Source organism: Podarcis filfolensis, assembly GCF_964270895.1.
Source record: "Podarcis filfolensis genome assembly, chromosome: 1".
Classification (NCBI taxonomy): Eukaryota; Metazoa; Chordata; class Lepidosauria; order Squamata; family Lacertidae; genus Podarcis; species Podarcis filfolensis.
Window position 1 is genome coordinate 40,028,473 of NC_139604.1, and position 22,262 is coordinate 40,050,734.

At 40.5% G+C, this 22,262-nt stretch overlaps 1 protein-coding gene across 9 annotated transcripts in view; it reads right to left on the reverse strand.

Moving 5' to 3' along the window:
• THSD7B (thrombospondin type 1 domain containing 7B) overlaps window positions 1-22,262 on the reverse strand; it is a 511,659-nt gene that overhangs the window by 262,043 nt on the left and 227,354 nt on the right. The window lies entirely within an intron of this gene.

The following is a 22,262-nucleotide window of genomic DNA, read 5'->3' on the forward strand; positions in this document are numbered from 1 at the left end:
ATAAATACTATATAAAGAGGGGTTGGGGGGGGATTACATTTCTGTATTCTTTCTCGGTTGGACAAATCCTTGATGCTAGCATGCTATTCCAATGACTAGGCTGAGCATTGTGCACCACCGCATGATGAACAAGCTATAGACATAGGACAGCTGAAATCATTAAATCAGTAATTAAGCTGTGCCTACAGGTGCTACTGAAGGGTGTGGGGGTCCCCTCCTCAGATAAACTATTCCTTTCTAAGGGCTGAAAAATTCACTTCATTCACGATTCTGAAATTGTCTGGAAAAAATCCAGCACAGAACACACAGTCTTATGAAGAATATATGGGCAAATCTCCAAATCTAGGAGTCTTGGTTGACCACAAACTTGACATGAGCCAACAGTGTGACACGGCAGCTAAAAAAGCCAATGCAATTCTGGGCTGCATCAATAGGAGTATAGCATCTAGATCAAGGGAAGTAATAGTGCCACTGTATTCTGCTCTGGTCAGACCTCACCTGGAGTACTGTGTCCAGTTCTGGGCACCACAGTTCAAGAAGGACACTGACAAACTGGAACGTGTCCAGAGGAGGGCAACCAAAATGGTCAAAGGCCTGGAAACGATGCCTTATGAGGAACGGCTAAGGGAGCTGGGCATGTTTAGCCTGGAGAAGAGGAGGTTAAGGGGTGATATGATAGCCAGGTTCAAATATATAAAAGGATGTCACATAGAGGAGGGAGAAAGGTTGTTTTCTGCTGCTCCAGAGAAGCGGACACGGAGCAATGGATCCAAACTACAAGAAAGAAGATTCCACCTAAACATTAGGAAGAACTTCCTGACAGTAAGAGCTGTTCGACAGTGGAATTTGCTGCCAAGGAGTGTGGTGGAGTCTCCTTCTTTGGAGGTCTTTAAGCAGAGGCTTGACAACCATATGTCAGGAGTGCTCTGATGGTGTTTCCTGCTTGGCAGGGGGTTGGACTCGATGGCCTTTGTGGTCTCTTCCAACTCTATGATTCTATGATTCTATGACTTCAGAAAGGTGGTGACCCCAAAGTACAAATGAATTAATGTGCCCTAAGGCAGGAATGGGGAACAGATGTTGCTAGACTGGAACAACTTCTAGCAGGTCCAGCCAGCATGGTCATTGGTGAGGGATGAAGGGATTTGTACCCCAACAATATCTGAATGTCCGCAAGTTCCCTATCCCTGTCTTAAAGGAATAAATTCTGAAGAGTACAGAGAGCTGCAAATGCTAAGAAGTATACTGTTGTGTTTCTGAAGCCTTAAAGCTGGGATTAAGTCTGCAATTCCATATTCCCTGAGCGGAAGCCTCTTGAATTTACTTGTACTTCTTTCCAAGTAAGTATGCATGGGATTCTGTCATAGGACTCCCAACTTAAAAACACTTATCCAGGAGTAAGCCACACTGAACACAATGGAACACAGAAGATTGTACTCTGGTACAATCTGGTAAGACTTGGGGGGGGCAGAGACACAGAAAAAGAAAACAATTATGTTGGTCTTTAGAAAGGATATTTATTTTATTAAATTCTTGCTTTGGTATGTGGCGATAAGAGTTCCATTTACTCTACAGGACTTGTGAGGCAGCATCAGCTGGTCAGGCAACATTTTTACAGTCTCAAATAGGCTGCTGTCCACTGCAAGGGAGAATGGTTAGCTGCTGGCTTAGCAGCAAGAACCAAGCAGAAACTATGTGCTACAAGTGCCAGATGGGCATATCATCCAACTGACCTCCATCCTCTTGAGTCCTCTCACTTCTTCAAGGAAACTCAGCTGCCCAGTGCTTCCCCACAGATTCCCTGTGTTTGGATATACTTCTGCCGTGAGGAGTCTTTTCTGCTTATGGAGCTTCCCTGTATGATTCAGAGTCCTTGGGGTTCTTCAGATTCAACACAGGATGCTGCCTTCTACCAAGTCAGATCACTGGTCCATATAGCTTGGCATTGTATGCAATGATCGGGAGCAGCTCTCCAGGGTTTCAGGGAAATATGGATGCAGAAGAATGACACCAGACGAGAACAAATCCCCACAAACCCTTGAGCAGTGTTTTGATATGTTGCCCTTGTTACATTAAGTACTCCTGAAGAGTGATCATAAATAAGTCGACAGCATCACATCTCTTGTAAATGGCTCACTAAGAAGGAATATATGAATGCAAATGCACATGTACACAAAAGAAATGCCCATCAAAACTCCCAAGTCTCTCCCACTTTTATTCCAAATCAGAGTGAATTAATGTACTCAGTGACAACCCTTTGGCTTTGCTATTAGCTACTGGGGCAAACTAAAGACTGACAAATCTGTGTTAACACATTTCTAGGCTTGAGGATAAGGGGTACTATTTAGCAGAGTTTTCTATTCTTCCTGATAGGCAATTACGGAATGTGGTCCTGGGTGATTTACGGTTGAGGCTTCAGCCTTTAGTGTTGCACAGGATTGCAGCTCACCCTTATCACATGTTGCTTAACATTTGCATGCACCTGTAGGAAGCTATCGGATTGAGAGATGGTGTTTTGCTGTCATCAGCATGCGTATGTTATGCAACACTGGTTCTCTTTCCCAACGCTATTTAGGGAAAGTTATGAACTGCTGTCTGAGAATGGTAATGGACCAAATGTGGGCTAACAATCCAAACTTAATCTGGATGACACAGTTCTCTTGGCCAGTATGCCTGCTGATAGAAACTTCACCTGTTTGGGACAAGATTGTATTCCCTTTCAAGGGTCAAGTTTACAGGTCAGGGGTGCTCCTACACTTGGCCATGCTCCTACGTTCTCAAATGGCGGCAGTGTTGACCAGGGGTGCTTATCCCACTTAAAATGGAGCACACAATTCCACCTCTTTATTTGTCACCCATCACCAACTGATGACTTCAGGCTGATTTCCTCTTGTACTTGTATTCTTCTAATTCATGCTGAATCTTCTTTTATTAATTGTTTTGAAATGAATGTTGGTCACTACTTTGAGGATTCTTCAGGGAGTGAATTGACTGGTTGATTAAATTAAAAACTAGGTCACATGAAGACTGCATATATTGCCCCTTGGGTTTTTCAATGGAAGCTTTCATGCACTGGTTTCTTGCTTATACACCGTATACCAGTGCAAAATTCACCATCTCTGGAAGTCTAAAGCATCTGGTTTAAATTTCAACTGGAGATTGCTAACTGCTGTGCCCAAAGTATCCCTGGAGGAATTCTAGTGAAATGAATGGCAGTTATGGGAGACTCCCACGTTGATGTTAGATGGTCCTTAAATGTGCAGCAACAGCTTGAGGCATACTGGCCGTGTCCACACTCTAAACAGATGAGCCCATAGCCATTACCTGTGGCTCCAGTTACACATATCCTGTATCTTCAATAATTGATATGATGTGAGCATTTCAATTCAAAGAACAGACTGCGCTGAAATGAGATCTGTCTCACTCTGTACGCTAATTGGTATTCTAAGACTAGGAAAGGTGGACAGAGCCCATTAGTCAGGAAAAGGTCTCCCAGGGACTTGAAACTTAAGCACTGAACAGCTGTTTGGTCCTATTAAAAATATCTTATACAACAAAGTGTAAGTTGAAGAGGAACCACAAAGATCTCTTCAGCTAATTGACTTTAAAAAAAACCCCAGAACAAATCTACAACCCATGAAAAACTAAGTTGACTAACTGCTGTACTGTATAATTAGCTCAGTACACACAGTATACATCAACCAAAGCTTTGTGTACAACCCTGCTAAGACAGGGGCTAAGTCAGTTTTGAGGTTTTGTCTCTTGATCACTTGCCATGGTCTTGAACAAAAAAATTTAAAGACTTGCACAGCATCTGTGCACGATTGTTTTAACATCACATCCATATATAAAAGTACAGTTTGTGTTTACACCACTACCTAGCTATGTTATGCAAGGAAACCTTTCCTGAGGGTTAACTGGCATCATTTCTACTCTCCCTGTTGGGGATTCTGCTTGTTTCTTTTATGATTGTGTGACTTTTTGTTTACACACACACACACACACACACACACACACACACACACACATTGTATTTACATTTCAATTGTTTCATTCTTTTTGTAAATTGCCATGTGAATATGACTGAAGGATAGTATAACGGAAAACTTAGAACAGGTAAATAAAATCTATTTTGCTGATTATACTAAGATCTGACCTCACATTGTTAGGTAGGATATAACTCAGGATTATACCATACAATACACCAGTACAATTTAGAAAACAAAACACCCACAATCGTGAGGAATCGATCATAGCCAAATTTAGAGTTTATCAGTTAAAATCATGATGCAATTTTTTCTCCTATCATGCTTTTAGTCTTCAATGCCCATAAAGCTCCAAACTTCCAAAATACCCTTGTCTATCCATTTTTCTTTCCATTCAGCAATCCATAGCACATTCTATACTTATACCTATTGTGATTTTTCTACAGGCCCTCTTTCCACCCAGACTTCCTTTGTGTGGCAAATTGCTGTCTCCACCAATTGCAGCTTCACTTCTCAGTTTTTCACTATACACCCCAAGTCTGCACTGTATCTTTCAGTCAAGTCTGATCTGTATTCTTCCCACTCACCTTGCAAAACCTGTCAGCCTTGAACTCTACACAATGATCTGAATCGTCATGCAAATCTAAACCATCATGGATCACACAGGAACACAACTGGATGTGAACACATGTGGGCAAGTATGAACAGGCTAAACACTGTGTCGTGTTCCCTCCCTGCCTACTGGAAAACACAATTATAAGACGTAGCATTCTCTTTCCTATCCCACCGTGAAGATCTGATATGAATGTCTTTTGCACTAACATCAACATCCGTCGGCAATCTAGTCCAGGATCAACAGCAAACCAATACATTCAAGGCTTCCATAGATAAAGTTCAACTACTAAACCATTAAGAAGAGAAGAAGAAGAAGAGTTTGGATTTGATATCCCGCTTTATCACTACCCTAAGGAGTCTCAAAGCGGCTAACATTCTCCTTTCCCTTCCTCCCCCACAACAAACACTCTGTGAGGTGAGTGGGGCTGAGAGACTTCAGAGAAGTGTGACTAACCCAAGGTCACCCAGCAGCTGCATGTGGAGGAGCGGAGACTCAAACCCGGTTCCCCAGATTGCAAGACTACCGCTCTTAACCACTACACCACACTGGCTCTTAAGCATGATATATCATCATACTGCCATCATACTGCTCTTCCCAACTTTCCATATCTGGATCCATGATTGTTTGTACAGATGAAAACATATAGCAACTTAGCTTCTCAATAGTGTAAGTAAGTGAATGCCTTAGAGCTATCACATAAAGACAAATAAAATGCTGATTATATGAACAAGGGAGGCTCCACACAATACAAAAAGTATCTCAGTAAAACTGCTTTGGATTGAAAGAGGTAAACCAGTTTAGCAATAGAATTGTAATTTTTCCACTCTATCGGCAGGCCACATCACAAACCATTTTAAATAGTGTCCTAAGTCTCTAAATCATTTTTCCATGTAGCATGAATTAGTATGCTATTCAAGAATAACAAGTCAAAAGTTGCCTTTGCTTCATTGTGAAACTGGCTGTGTAGGATGTTGTTTTCTACTCCTGATCTATAAATCTGAACAGCCACAAAGCTGAAACACAGCCATCACAGACAAGTTTAGGGATTAAAACCTGTAAAAATACTGTGTCTTAACAGGAAGGTTATTCTCCTGGGTAGATATGTATTTGGATACCCAAGTAAATTGTCCATTCCACAGCATAATCCTAAAAACCAAGCAGCCCTGAAAAGACTCAAACAATACAGCTATGAAATAAGCTCATTCTCATGCTCACTTGTGCTCTCCTTTCAGTTTTTATGCTAAAATTAAAAAGCCAGAGAGAAAGCCATGCAGGCTTTTGCAAATAAATCTTGCTGCTGACCAAAATAATCAGTCCTAAGTACATTTTAATGGGTTGGTCATTACATTTTCCAGAATGGGAGTGTATAATGGGAACACTAAACAGGCCTATAACTGCCATATGCATTGACAGCATTTGTCTCAATATGTTATTATCACCAAGGCATAATAATACAAAGCTAAAATGGCATCAAAAAGTATAGGGTAGATGTAAAGCTGAAAGACATACATTCTCTAAATATACACAAATTGTGAGTTTATATTCTGCACTGTCTGCAACTACAAAGATGGCATATGCATTCATAGACAAATGTCACCTTCAGTCACATTTCCCAGTACTTCCCATATTTGTGCTCCTCAGTGGATGGTAAGATAGAGCTTTAAGACAATTTCAGATTGTAACCAATATCTGTGTGCAGCGGATGAATGGACATGGTATACAACAAACCTTATTTTGGCAAAGGAAATTCTGATTACCATTTAATGCTACCTATATAATGGCAGAGATGCTGCACATGTGAAATACATTCTCTTTCTTGTTCTCCACATTCTAAGTTGGCAATGTTCTTGATCATACAGCTCAACTGCAGAAGATAGTCCAGCATCTGTCCTTTGATGCCAACATTTCAGCTTTCTATTTGAGGCACCAGTAGACAATGGGAGGTTCCCTATATCTGCTGTGAAGACAATTGGGTATCAATTCAGCCTTTACATGAATACCAAAAGTCTTTTAAGGATCTGAATGCAATTAATGAGTGCCCACAAATTTAGGAAAATTCAGGAGCTTCCTAAGAAGGCTGGAGAATGACTCCCAAACAGAAAATTGATCTGACTAAATAAAACTGAGACCGTGTTTTAAAGGGACTATTTGAATATATGCATATTAAATTCTTAACTTTTTCTTCAAGTTCACTGTTTTCTACTAGTAGAGGTCTCAATTTAGTAGATAAGTAAGGACCCAAGAAGATCACTCCTCAAGCAGACCAAAATTTTATCTTGTCCAGCATCCATTTTCACAGAATGTAGAGAGAGAAAACAACCTCAGGTGCTACTTCTTATAGTAACAAACTTCTTCTAAGGACCAGCTAGGATGGAACACAGCCAAAGGAGAGGAGGAGCCAAAAGTTGCTAACAGTTTGGCCGGTGGAGTGGCCTTTCACTTTCTCCCTTTGATTTCCCTGAAAATAGAGGAACCTGGTGTGGCTGGTTTTTCAGTTAAGTAGTTGAGAAGGGCAAGTCGGGAAGAATTTTTAAATGGCAGCAGGCAAATAAAAACTTGATTTTAAAACCTAAATATTATTTCTAATCAGCAGCAGAAGTGGAAACATCAATGCTTTTGGATATTATTGCACTGCCATGATCACTGCAATTTGGGCTGGAGTCTAGAGTACATTTGTTTTCTTTGCCTGTTTTGGTAAAGCCAGTGGCATTGACCCTCTCATGATGCCTTTACCTTTCTACCTTTATGGCATCGAGCGATTGCCAGAGTTCCATTTTCATTACTCCCATCTTTCCATGATTGATACTGATGTCAGCAGGAGGTATAGAAGCCCTTAGGGAGGAGAAGGAAAGCATTAAGTCTGGCCTGCTACAAAAGACCTTTAAATAGCACTGGTTATCCCATGCCATCTGCTTTTGTGACATCTGAACAGGACCTGGGATTAATATGCCGTACATGATAGTGTTCTCTGTTTTGTTCACCGCATACGATACGAGACATTTTACAACCCAAATGTGCACAGATAAATCTCAGCTACAGAACTCTGAAATGCTCTGGCAGCTGCAGGGCTGGCTAAGTCTAATGCCTCAAAAAGACAAAACACCTTGCATACAGCAAGGACATGTGGAACTGTTATCAAGCAATAAGTGGATTTTGCGGTTTACAGGCACTTTATAATCTTGCAAACAATGAGACACGTTCCTTCTTCTCCGCCAACTTGGGGGCATCCCAAACCCTGGCTGTTGCCTGTCAAGGCTTTACAGAGTAACAGGGCCTCAAACAAGTCCAATGCCATCACACAACAGCAGCGGATCCAGCTTGAGATCCAACAGATCCTAGACTACGCAGCCCCTCCTTAGCTCCAGAGCACTATGCTTGGAGTCTTCCAGTGACTGCTGCCAACAGGGATTCCACCAGTGGCACTTTCACCTGCCCTCATCCTAACCTCCCTCATCCCAGCATAGATGAAAATGAGCATTAAACATTCATGGCACACACACAAAAGGCCTGGTCAAAAGACTCAAAATGTGATATATTTGCAAAACAGGTGGTCCCCCCACATTTTTATGGAGTCCATAAACTATGTAGTCTGGTTTTCTAGTTGCTTTCATTTTATTTATACAATCCCAGGCAAGCCAACAAGAAAGACTGTTACCAAGCCAAAATACATGCTTGGTGGCTCACATATAGCATGGAGGCTACAGATTGTGTAAACCTATTATATATGAAAATAGATTTAAGCTGCCTCAATGTTACCCCCACACACACACCCCGAGGAGCCCAGGAGGCAAACAACATGTGATAAAACAATAAAATCCATCTTAAAAATATTATAATACCGATACAGACTAGGAAATGTCCTAACTTAAAAGACAACCAAGATGACAGCTAATATTCAAGGGCAGGGGAATCCCAAAGTTGCTACAACATTAAAGGCCCAATTCCTACACTGTGTGGAACTAGCTACTCGATACGTTGATAGCTGCAGAAGGCCTTCACCTACAGAGTGTGGAGGTTGGTTGGTATACAGTGGTACCTCGGGTTACATACGCTTCAGGTTACAGACTCCGCTAACCCAGAAATAGTGCTTCAGGTTAAGAACTTTGCTTCAGGATGAGAACAGAAATCGTGCTCCGGCGGCACGGCAGCAGCAGGAGGCCCCATTAACTAAAGTAGTGCTTCAGGTTAGGAACAGTTTCAGGTTAAGAACAGACCTCCGGAACGAATTAAGTACTTAACCCGAGGTACCACTCTATAAGGAGTGAAACCATCTTTCAGGCACCTTGGTCCCAAGTTGTATAAGGCTTTAAACACCAAAATCAGCACTTTGAAAATAGTCTAGTAGCTAACTGGCACTGCAAATCTTTCAACAGTGAGGTGATCCACTGGCAATATCCTGCCCCAGTGAGCAGTCCAGCTGCCACATTTTGCACCAGCTACAGCTTCTGCACCAACCTCAAGGGCAACCCAAAATGCAGCACACCCAAATACAGATGGATGTTACCAGAGCATGGATGACAGCGGTCCAGCTACCCTGGTGCAGATATGGTGGTAGCTGTCTTCCCAGCTGTAGCTGGCAGAAGACTCTCCTAGCCACTGAGGTCATCTGAGTCTCTAGTGATATGGATCCAGGAGAAGCCCTGGACTATGAACCTGCTCTTTCAAGGGAAGGATGACCCCCATCCAAAGCAGGAAATTGACCAATTACCTGGACTAGGGAACCACCCACAATCCCACCATCTTGCCAAGATTCAGAGTCAGTTTATTGTCCCCCATCCAGCTCACTGCTGAATTCAGGCACCAGTCCAGAGCTTGCACAGCCTCTCCTGATTCAGATGTTACAGGAAATCAGAACTGGATATCACCAGCAATTGAGAGCACCTCACCCCATTTTCTTCTACATAGCAATATTTCTTAATCTGCCTTTTCTACTTTGGATGGCTGTTTCAGGACAGTCATACAGGCTTGAAAATCCACCCAATCAGTGCTGTGTGGTGTAACTAATTTCTTAGGATACAACAGAGCAAAATGATCGGTGATTGTCCCTTTTCTTTTCTTTTTTTCATAAAAAGGAAAAAGAAAAGCATGTCTAAACTTCCCATCCTTCTTTTCCTTAATGAAACTGTTATTGATTTTTCATCCCTGCAAATCAGTGCCTTAGAGCAATTTCTTTTAGCTGCAGGTTCTCACATTTAATTTGTAATGTATGCCTTAAAGGAGAGGACATCAATAGCATCTCCAGGGAAGCAATGGAAGGGTGTGTTTTTTATTATTAGAAGTGGATGAAATTGTACATGAAATTTCAGCCATCAGAGTAAAAAAACAGATCAAAACAAGTAATTAATTAAAGTAATATTTTCCACATAACCCCCCCACGAATTTGAAGAGAGAATTGGGTCAGATACACACCACAGTTTGAAATGCATAAAAATGTTAAAGCAAGCAGAGCATCAAATGATTTCCTCCATGTACATTTTTTGCATAAGATGTCAGTGTATGGAACTGCACAAATGATCAGCATCAAGAATTTAGCAACATACACCAAGAGGGGGAAAACATTCTCTTCCCAAGTTTCCAAGAGCTGCAATCCTAACCCCATTTATTAGGGGGTAGGTCCCCATTTAATTCAATAGGACTTACTTCTGAGTAGACACGGCTAGGTGTGAGCTGTTGCACACTAAAGAAAAAATCCTGTTGATGATTTTTTTATGTTCATTTGACAGCTCATCCATAAGGACATGAGATTTATTTAGCCCCTGGACACTGTGAGCCATTTTGCATGAATGGGAATGGTGAAAAGACAGGAGACTCAGCTAGACTGGTAAAGAAAAAGTGATTTATATGCATTGTATATGTGATATAACATTGTGCCACCAGATGGCGATGTGGAGTCCTGCTTTTCTCTACTTGTTTTTCCTGTTTAAATTTACAACACTTTAAACTGAAATGCTTCTTTCCAGCCAGGGTTTTTTTAAAAAAACACCACAAAACAAGTTTCTCCATGTTATTACATAGTGGCAGATGAAATTGACTTATTATGTTTCAATTAGAATGTTCTGCTGAGGCTCACATAGTTAACCATGGGTCACTGGTGTTAATACTGAAACTGCCGCTTAAGTTAAAAGTGCTTTTATTTAATTATTTTGTTACTAGTTCTAAATAGAGAGTGCAGTCAGTTCAGCTGACCAGAGAACAAGCTAAGATTTAGGACTTTCAAAAAAAAAAAGTAGTACAGGACACAGTGGAGTTCCAACAACCTTGTTGTGAAGGCAAAGGTCAACTGGAAAAAGAAGCATTTTTTAATAATCCTTCCTGCCTAGGAGGAGGCAATCTGGATAAGGGGAACCATGCCAGATCTGGAAGGCTCTTCCCTGAGAGGCTGTAGTTACACAGTTCCCCAAAAGGGAAGAAGTCAGTAGATCTTGAGAGGAGTCCTTTTATTTTATTTTCTACCAAGAGGCTTAAGTTATGCAGCTCAAAGCATGGGACATTTAAGAGCTTCTCCTGATACATACATATACACGTGCACAAATAATGTGTAACACAAGTACAAAGAAAATGATTTAGTATTATTGTTTTCATAAAAGATGAAAAGAAAAAGGGGATTGTTTTCTAGCGTCTATGAGTATTTAATTATTGCTATGATATAGCAACATTTTTATATTGTAGTATATATTTGCATATATTCACATATATATATATATATTTATATTGTATATATCTGCATATGTTTGCAGCTACACACACACACAGGTGTATTGTATATATTCTACATTTATTCTTATATGCAAAACCATGGTTTAGCAAGAAGAAGAAGAAAAAAGCCTTGGTGAATCTTGCTCTTGCACATGGTACTGTAAGCATATAGCACCTGTGTGCACACAGGTATCTGTGAATAAAGCCCCAGATATTTTGCAGAGGAAATAGCGCTTTTACTTTCATTCCTATGATCTTTCAGAGAAGGCCTAGAGGGAATCCATTAGTAACAGGCCAGTTGGGTGCTATCAGTTATCAGCCACCTCATATGCGCTGCAGCTGTTCACTTGTTCCCTCCCCCCCCCCCCCGCACACTTATAAATGTACCTCAAATCTGATTTGGGACCTCGTGTGCTGTAATGATTAAATCATTGTGAGGGCTCCAAAAGCTGGTCTACCCCTCCCAGAATCAATCAAGGACAAACTAATGAGAATATCAGCAAAGGTGAAGATATTCACCTGGCAACTTTTTAATTTGCGGTACATACATCCTTTTGCTGTTTCCACAGCAAGTATAAGGATAAATGCTGATGGAGATGACATTAAAAGTAGAAAAATCCCAAGATTAGCTTTTATTATTTATGGTAATAGTGCAAAATTCATGTACAGGTGTGGCAACACCATCCCTTGAGACTTTAAGAAGTACGTACAGATGCTGTTTTTCAGAAAGATCCATTTGCAGGGGATGGCTTTAATCCCTTATCTTCCTCAAAAGCCCAATTTATTCCAGTGTCATAGGCTTGTTATCCTCAAATATCATTCATCCACCGTCTGTGCATTTTCAGAAGGTATTCTAGTAAAGGTCAGCAGTCAAACGCCCATCAATACACACTAAAGAGGTGAAAATGCTAAGTACTGGAGCTACCCTAGTACACCTTCAATGCTAAACTTCCTAAACTGTATTCTGATTTCACATAACTTTCTAGGAGGGCAAAAACTAGGCCCCGCTTGAGAGCCACCAGGCCAAACATAGGGCACCAATGCACTAAATAGTTGCATTGGAGGGAGCAAGCACAATGAGCCCCACTAGTGCAATGGGACTTTCTCTCATCTCCTCCCCTGGTGTGTGTCCCGCCCCTTCCAAATCAGCTGGGGGGGGGAGGTTCTGAAGAACCCCCAGAGCAGCATGCAGGGTGGGGAGACAGGGTCTATCATTCTGTCTGACAAGCAGAAATGCTTGTGCTGATGGAGCAATCATAATAGCATTATGTTGGATTACACTCCATATATCATCGTCTGACAGATAACCCCTGTTTCACTAGTCCCAGGCAGACATTAAAATGGGAGGGAGCCTAAATTTCTGGTGAGACTCATTTCATGGATAGTGGGTTGAAATATGCTTGCTGGCTGATTAGTTATGCAGACCTGCAATACAGCAGTGGTAAATGTGGAAATAATAGAAGTAATCCTGAAGATGCTGACATAATTTGACTAGCTGGGAACCACAGAGGTATATTACAGCAAGCTCCTCGTATTTTTTTCTCTTCTCTCCCATCACCATGTCCCCCTTTCTGCCCAACCTCTCTCTTTCACCTACAGTCCAATATCATTACCTCTCTGGCTACATTCTTCCTGCTTTGCTCAATTGTTCACACTCATGCAGATTTAATCTCCTGTTGTGCCCTGGCTGAACCAAAGATTGTTGTTTTTCCTACTTTTATGGCCTACATTTAGATGCCAAGGGTTTCTCCAGCTGCCATGTCTAACATTTTTGTTTTGTACCTTCATTCATCCTGCTAATCTACATGAAGCATTTTCTTTTTCTGTTGCAGGTTGAAAGACAGCAGGGTGTGGGATTTTTCCAGTATACTGCCGAAACTGTCACAAGTTTAACTCTCTGCCTACTGGAAAGAAATTGTGAATTTGTATTCGGTGCAATGAGCTCTTGGGTCATTCCCTCACGGCCAAGGTGGCTGAGAGAGGCAGAGAGGCTGGCAGACAAGACCTCTGGGGGTGTGATAACTGCATTCCAATACCAGGATGATAGTTCCCCTCTTGCCATGGAGTATGAGGGTCTAGGGGGAGGTAGACAGACAGAAGACAAAGAAAGACAGAAATAATCCCTTAGAAGGGGCCCACTACTTGGGAGATGAACAGTTATCCCTTTGCACCTAGAATACTCCTCCTGAGGAAAGGGAAGATCCTTGTAGTGGGTAATTCAATCATTAGTGACTTTGATAGCTAGGTTTGTGGTGGGTGTGCAGCTTGCAGAAGGTCCTGGAGAGCCGGCTAAGTAGGATGTTGAAAGCTAAGATCTTCAACATGACTTTCTCTGAAATGCTACAGTTTCCATGCACAGGGCCACCTAGACAGGTTCCCTGCACAATGCCAACTAGAAAGACTCAGCTGTGTAGTCTGAATGATGGTAGTGTTGGGAGAAGGGTTTGACTTTGTTAAGACACAGTGGGATGTGGTTAGGCGCTGGGTCTGTACAAAAGGAATGGGCTCAACTTGAGCCAGATGGAACTAGACTGCTTGCCCTTAAAATAAAAAAAGGTGGAGTCAAGCTTCTAAAGACCCAGCAGGCAATAAGGAGCATGCTGTTCAGAACAAATCAACTCCCAGGGATGAGCGGGGAGATGTTAATGATTGCTCAAAGGAGGGGAGGTAGAATTAAGCACCAAGAGTGCAGGGACATATGTTAGTATTTCAAGGACAGCAAAGCACCGTAGGCTAGACCAGGAATACTGAAGACATTTGAAGAGAGAGATACCATACGTAAGTGTTTGTAGGTTAGTGCTAGAAGCCACCAAGCCATGATGCTTGGTGTTAAAGGAGATCAAGTGAGCATAACAGAAACCTAGTACAGTCATACCTTGGTTCTTGAACGTAATCCGTTCCGGAAGTCTGTACAACTTCTAAAAACATTCAAAAACCAAGGCACAGCTTCCGATTGGCTGCAGGAGCTTCTTGCACTCAACTGGAAGCCATGGAAGTCGTGTCGGACATTTAGCTTCCAAAAAAAGTTCGCAAACCAGAACACTCACTTCCAGGTTTGTGGCATTTGAGAGCCAAAACGTTTGAGTCACAAGGTGTTCGAGAACCAAGGTACGACTGTAGAATGGAAATAACCAGAGTGGCATGTTTGTCTCTACAGGAAGGACAGGGAAGAGTATTCTGGAGGTGGCCATGCTCTGTACATCAAAAGGAGAAACACAGAAAAACCCAAGGGGGAAGACTCCCCCTACCTTCCACTGGAAAGTTATTCATGAGGAAATGCAGCCCTTAGGCTGAAAAAGGTTCCCTATCATTGTTCTAGAAAAAGAAGTCTAAAGCCCCACCAGGGCTTGTTTCATGATTGCATGGGTCCTTTACCAACCATGTAGAAGCACTGTTTAACTTTCCCAAGTAGGGTTGAAAACAGTGATAGTGTGGACTTTAATAGTACATTTGTTATAAGATTAAAATGTTGTTTTACAAATGTTGTTTGTAAAAATATGGTACAAAATACTGCGTATCTGACCCTTGAGTTAGGAAATAGACGTAAGATGGATTCAAACCAGTAAGGTGCCTATTACATGTATGCTCTCAAGCCAACAAGGTACTCCCAATTTTAAGCGCAATTGACCCTTGTTGCCTTTGGTAGGGCAAATTATACAGTAACCTGGTATAAATTGCAGCCTGAATAATTTTCTTTTGTTATTTAATTAAGAGCATCTTATATTTAACATTCCCAAAATGTCCCCTTTAGAATAATATATTATATACCTTGACAGATTAATTAGTTAAAAGCAAGACAGTTAATTGATAAAAAATAAACCTTAATCAGTCCCACTGAAAATCAATTTGTGCTCCATCAGCTGCTGCTAAGAGACTGTGGAGAATACAAAGATCCAGAAAAAACCCCACATCTTATCTATGAACCACAGTAGCCCTGCCGCTCCGGCCTCAAATCATATCAATGGAGTTAGAACAGAAAATTGACTGGACGGTGTCAAGAACACGAGCTGCTTGGATTTGGAAATGGTACAAATAACAGTATGCATTTCGTCATGAGTTCAGAAATGCCTAATTATACCCAGGAAAAAACACCTAAAATGCATTGCTTACCAATTTCTGTGTAATACCACACACCCCAGTACATCTTAACAGATGGAAATCTGGTTAGAATAGTTTTAAAAGATTTTAATTACTGCTGTATATTTTTAAATTTACTGATGGTATTCTGCCATTTTCTAATAGAGCCAACAGCACAGACAACTACTATGGAAAGAAATGTATAATTAATGCACATTACTAATTTAATTATGGAATCTTCCATACGCATAAAATGTCATAACTAAAGACAGTGATGTCTCAGGGCTTCCAAGGGACCAGAAGCAAAAATGATTTGCCCTATTAAGAAGGCATATAAAATGACACATAGAACCATTTCTGAAGGATCAAAAGAGAATGGACTTTAACCTTGTTACTGGTCTGGAATTTAATGTTGCCTGACATTAACTTCACACTGAGGAAAGTTGAGAGTGTTACTTGACTAGGCTAGACTTGGGGAAAATAATAATGGATTTTGGAAACTTATGTGAGGATTATGGTTCCATAATGTATTCCAGATAAATGAAATTGTCAGGCAAAATATAGATTAGATTACTAGTAATATATGATAAGCTATCATGGGAAGATGCAGTTTAACGGCAAGATGATCACCAGCCACTGCTATCTAGATGCCTTAGCTTGCTGAAACTAATCAATTTTTTCCTCATTATGCAAAAATATGAGTAATAAAATCTAAAAAGAAAGTATGAAAGTATGAAAGTATTTGGGCTGATAATCTAAGACTGTGTGTTATTGTGGTGAGGCAGAAGGGCACAGATGAAGGCAAAGAGCAAAGGCAGTCCAAAGGCAGAGAGGGGTCTACTGGTAGGCTCCCAATTTGCTACCTGGTTGGGTTCAAAGTTCCTGTGCTTAATTCTAAACAACTTGGGCCCAAAGTACATTAGCCTGATTGCTTATCGTCCATCCTTGATAATTGACATCTTCTTACGGGGCACTTTCAGTGATTCCCCCATGATGTTGAATTGCAGCTGGCCTTCGCCAAGAACCAAGCTTTTGGTGTGGCAGGCCCTGACCTGTGGAACGCCTTGCCAACAGAAGTCCTTCAGGATTTACTTTCTGCCTGCTTTCAGATACCTTTTAAAATCTGTACCATTCAGGCAGGCCTTTGGGATCTGATTTTTTTTAAGCAATCAGTCTTTATTGATGTCATAGTAGGTTTTTTTAAATATGTTGTATACCGCCTTGTTATTTTTGTTTATGAAAGCACAGTAGATACATACTTAAATACAAAAAGTAATAGGCCATTGAATGATTTGCAAGGGTTTCTTTTTTAAACCAGAAATTTAAAAAAAATACCAAAAAAGCAAAAGTGGGTTGTTGAAGAATCTGCAATAACTAAAGCTGAGGTGAGTATCCCTGTCCCCTTTCACAAAACCCATTTGTTGCCCACAGAAGTTGGCAGGATATTCAGTAAAACTGCTGGGAGTGGGGACAAATTCTAAGCATTTAGAGGTGGGGCTTACCATTCCAGACCACATAGCTAAGGATTTCTCTTTTAACACATACACACAAAGCTTAGTTGCTGTGTGAACAGTCCAGCACGTTCCTTCCTACTTCCTACTTCAGGGGTAGTGAACCTTTTTTACCTCAAGGGCCACATTCCTCCTGGGCAATATTCCAAGGGCCATTTGGCAGTGGTGGTGGGAAGGACCACAGGCAAAAGTGAACAGAGTGACAAATGTTATTTTTAAAAAACCTTTGTCTAGTAACCTACTTTTTTATTCTCCCTCACATGCCCCCCTCTGTTCTCCACCCAGATAAGCAAGCAATATCAGAATTCAAGGACACGTTCTAGTCATTCAAAAAAGTTGGGGTGCAAAGCAGGACCCGCGAAGGAGGTTTCTAAGGGCCAGACAGATGTTTGAAGGACCATATTTGGGCCCCCAAGGCCAAAGGGGTCCCCCACCTGATTTATTGTACTGTTAAAACTAGAATTTGGGGGAGAAGGTACTGGAGAAAAGCTAGGTTTTACTCTGCCTGGTTTGATGGTACAAGCTGACACAACGAAACTGTAGCACAGGATGATGCTGGGCTGCTTCCCTCCCTTCAAAACATCATCCTTACAAGCATGCTATTTCACGGGCATTTCAACTGATCTTCAGACACAGCAATATTATTGAGCAATTAGCCTTGGGTTATCCATATAAATCATTCAACAAATATACTCCAATGCTTAGGTCAGCTCTGAAGGCACTCACTCTAGTTTCGCTGGCGGTTTTCAGTACAGCAAAACCTCTATTGTGTTGTGTTGTGTTGTGTGTGTGTGTGTGTGTGTGTGTGTGTTTTAGAATGATTCAGCATAAACTCACGAAACAACTACCACCCAGAAATGAAACCTCTCTCATTGTTGAGTAGGCAAAAGCTAAACGTTTCATATGTTGACTTGATGAATAATATTTGTGTGCGGATCCTTTTCCCGAGAAACAGTCGGGGAGCGAGTTGTGTTAAGCTTTCTTGCTGCAAGGATGTCAGCACCCTTTTCGTGGTGTTCCGATTGGATTCTCTTTGAACATATGCCCTTTCAAGTGAAATTAATCAATCTCTTTATCGCTCCCGCAGCATCTGGAGCTATAATCATTACCCAACTGCTGAGAAAGAAATGAAACCACTAATCGCATAGGGAGTAGGGCTTACTGTTCAGAGCAGGAAAGTTTTTTATTAAGTTCTAATTTGAAAAGTGATTTTTCATGACCAGCCTTCCAAGACACAAGGCATAAAAGGAAACTCTGCTTTAGAAAAGCCTGCAAGTTTCTGCCCAGTATACATATTCCGAACTGCGATAAAGTGAAACACTTTTAATTATGCTTTTTAAAAAAGAAAAAAATGTACATTTGAATGTAATAATCATACATTATAATCCAATGAAAGTGAATCATCTTTCTTTCTTTCTTTCTTTCTTTCTTTCTTTCTTGCATCCCATTGAATTCAGTGGGAGAGATTTCAGGGCATTCTTACAAATCAGTTCTATTGAAGTCAAAAAGCTTAACTTTGGTTGAATCGCACTGCAGTGGCACACAGAGGGATGCTGAGGAAAATTAGCCCTACTAAAATCACCCATCGCTGCTGCTATCTATAATTTTGTTTAAAATGCTGAGCAGGGGCATTTTGAATTGTGGAAAAAAAATGTGTATATGGATCTGTTCAGTTGCAATCAATCTGGACATATTAAGATATTAAGCCATTAATGAATGTCTGTCAGGTGCTGTGCTCTGAATATCTATAACTGTGGAAATATTAAATACACACACACAGTAAAATAAATATCTCAGAGGGTTTTTTTTTTAAAAAAGAAAACCTCATAAAACCTCACAGTGAAGAATAAGTTTAGAAGTGCAAAGATGTACTGTTAAGAGCCATGGTGGCTAACGCAGAAGGCTGGGAGACCACCAGTAGGTGGAGACAGGGCCAATGACTGACAAAGCTCACACTGTGAGTAGTTGAATGGAAGGCAGCAGCCAGGGGAGGACTAAGTGCAGACTGAAGTTGGTGGGACATTGCCTCCATTTGCCCTAATGGACCAGTTTCCAGTGGGGAAGAACATGTTAAGAGCTAGGTAATAAGGTGGGTACAGAATTTCTGTTAGCTGGTGACTTTAGAGGTATGGCAGGAGTGGGTGAGGAACCCGTGGCCTTTTTGCCAGACTACAACCCATGGTGGCTGGGGTTGGTGAGACTTGGGGTCCAACAACGCCACGTTTTACCCTATACCTGATGAATGCAATACATTTCGGATGACCAAAACTTGTTGTTGATGTTGTTTTTCTTTTAAGACCATGACCAGATGGTGTTTTGCCCTTTGGAAACTGTATGAATTATAAGACATAATTAACACCAAATGTTGGGTCACAGATAGAAGGGAGAGGACAGCAGTTTCAAGATGTGGCAGATGTGATCATACTAGAAGGAACAAAGGCATGTAACGTAAAAGAAAACTATAAACATTGACAATGCTACTTTTATTAATTGATATAACTTTTTTTTTACCAAAACGATATAACAACACGATCCCATAGTCACTGCAGTAAAACATTATGCTAAATGCTGGGAGAGCATTTCTCACATCAACTTTGGTGGAAAAATGGAGTAAGTAAATATTTGGTTTAATTTGGCTACCTATATTAGAATTAAATGAGGAAGGCAAGTCATAGCCACAAAAAAATGGATAAACAAGGCTCACTCACCATAAATTAATGCATTTATTTAATGATCAGCAAGAAAAATAACACTTCTGTGAGATTTCTAATATTAAATTGATTTTTTTCAACTTTTGGAAATGATGGATTTTAATGTTGACAAAAAAGTGGGAAAATCTGAATAATAAAGCCACATAAGCAATGGATGTAAAAACTATAAAAAAATTGCAATGAAAGTTGCAACAGTATAGACAAAATCAGGTTTTAAAAGCTCCAGAAAATAAAAAATTTGCTGCTACTGTTGTTTTTCCTACTCTTATTTGTATTGCTGTTATTACTGCCTGCTCTTTGACAGGACTTCCCAAAGTGAATCCTTCCCAAAGTATTTATTTTGGCATCGCTCTAAGCAACATGGTGAAGCGCTCATAATCAGAGACAGCTCCAGCATTATTCAGAGGAAGCTTAACCCCAGTATCATTTATCTAAGGAAAGCCCCAGTGGTTCACACCAAAGATCATCCCCAGAGTGGCTGCTGCATAAGGTAATTTCTCACAATAACTGATATGCATAATGGATCATGTAACTGCAAGTCTAATCAGTCCCTGGAATATGTGCTACATCTATTGCAAGTTGATGCCTTTCTTTCACAGAAATTAAGGCGCCAGCCTCTAGCAAGTTCTCCTGTAATTGGATTAAGTCTAAATTTATAGTTTCTAGGATAGTAGCACTACCTTTCCTGCAGTGGACACTGACTGGCTCAGAGATCTCTTGTGATCCCCCAGCGAAAAAATCCTATTGTGTTGTTTCAAGGCAGTTCACTGCCTCTGCCCTTTGCCATGTATTGTCCCTCAACAGAGCCTGTCCTGAATGAGATTACTCTGTGTGTCAGATCCCATGCTCATCAGGAAGCTCTATGGTCTTCATAGGCTAATCCACACCACTCTTTTCATGAATGGCTTCGGGGGAAAGATTTCTTTTCCTTAGCTAGATTCATCACCCTTACCCTACTTTCACCCTTTCCCTGCTTCTAAACTATATCTAGCTGGGATCCTTGCAGGAAAATGCAAACCATTATCTCCCCAAAATAAAAGCATTTAGTTCTCTCAAACTTTACTGGCGATTTCTGAGAAACATATTGGGTGTGTGGGTGTGTTTATTATGTATTTTGTTTTTTATTTTGTATTTTTATGTTGTGAACCACCCTGTGATATTCGTATGAAGTGTGGTATACAAATTTAATACACGATAAAAAATAACAATAATAAAATAACAATAAAAAAAACATGTCACTCCTTGTTGAGCATTTTGTGTAAATAAATATTCAAAGCATAGGAAAATCCTCCAAGCAAGCTTCTGTTAATTTATCCTAAAATAAGGATAGTACTTACAAAATAATTATGTTCAGTACAATTACATTTGTTGAAAGCAACCATATCCATTAAAGACATGCAAAATAATGACTGTCCTTATTATCTATAATTCAAATATCAGTGAGGAAAGGGAACCAAATGCTACATTCTGTTTTGTTTCCCTTAACATACTTTTCCATGTTTACCCCGATACTTCATCTATTTAGAAATCAGAAACTGGTATGTTCTTCACAAGTGTTTTGATCACAAATATCACAAACAGAAATAGAGATTAGCTCATTTTCAATGGCATTTTAAGAATCTTTAAAACTTCTGAGGTATTTCATATAATCAATGAAGGCATACCTGCAAAGGTCAAAATATTTCCAGGAGAAGCACCCAAAGAGGGTGTTCACTTTCTTATGAACAACAATGCACATCTCTAAACACTTTCAGTTCACAATAGAAATGTAACAATGAACATGAGAAACTTCACTTACTCTGAAATTATATCTTGGAACATTCCCCCCCCCCCCCCGGAGCTACTTCATGAGATCAGCACTCCATATCTCTGCTGAATGTGCTATGCTCTGAGCAAAATATGTAACATAGCTATTTTTCTTTCTTAAAATTTTCACTAAGTGAATATAAGTGACAATAACATCTATTTTTAGAATGCTCCAAATTGCATTAGGTTATTTCTTATGTAATCTAATTTCAGCATCTTCAAGTTTTAAAATTTATCACAATGTGCTTACAATGCTTCTGTTTAACTATGATATAAAGTCAAGGCTACAAACCTAAGCATGCTTGCTTATTGCATTCCAGTGTGCTCATTACAGCATGAGTGCAAGAAAGCAGCTGCAGAGCCTGAATCTTTGCATTTTCCACAGGGAAAAGGAAACTACCAAGTCAAAACCGAGCATGGAAATCAGGAACCAAATAATAACAATCATGATAATAATTGTCTCATTCACATGACTGAAAGTGACATTAAGGAAAACAGGAAGACGATTCCTATTTTCTACTGCATCTTGCTATATGTATCTATTAGAATTGAATCAATTGGCCCACAAGATAGTTAAACTTTGGCCCCATGCATTCTCCTTTCTGTGCAATAAAAATACATGGAGTAAACCTGATTAGGTGGAACTGACCATTCTTCTCAACATAAAAAGGTGATAGTTTGGACTTACAGCTATGATGCTGCCAAAATGAACTCTGTGATGGGCTTCCCTTGAAGATGTTCTGGAAACTGCAACTGGTGCAGAATATGCAGCCTTTAGAAAATTGACCTGTGTGCACTGGCGGAAGAAGAGGAGTGGGGGGGAGCCCCCGGCAGTGTGATCCCGGTGGGGTGCCATCGC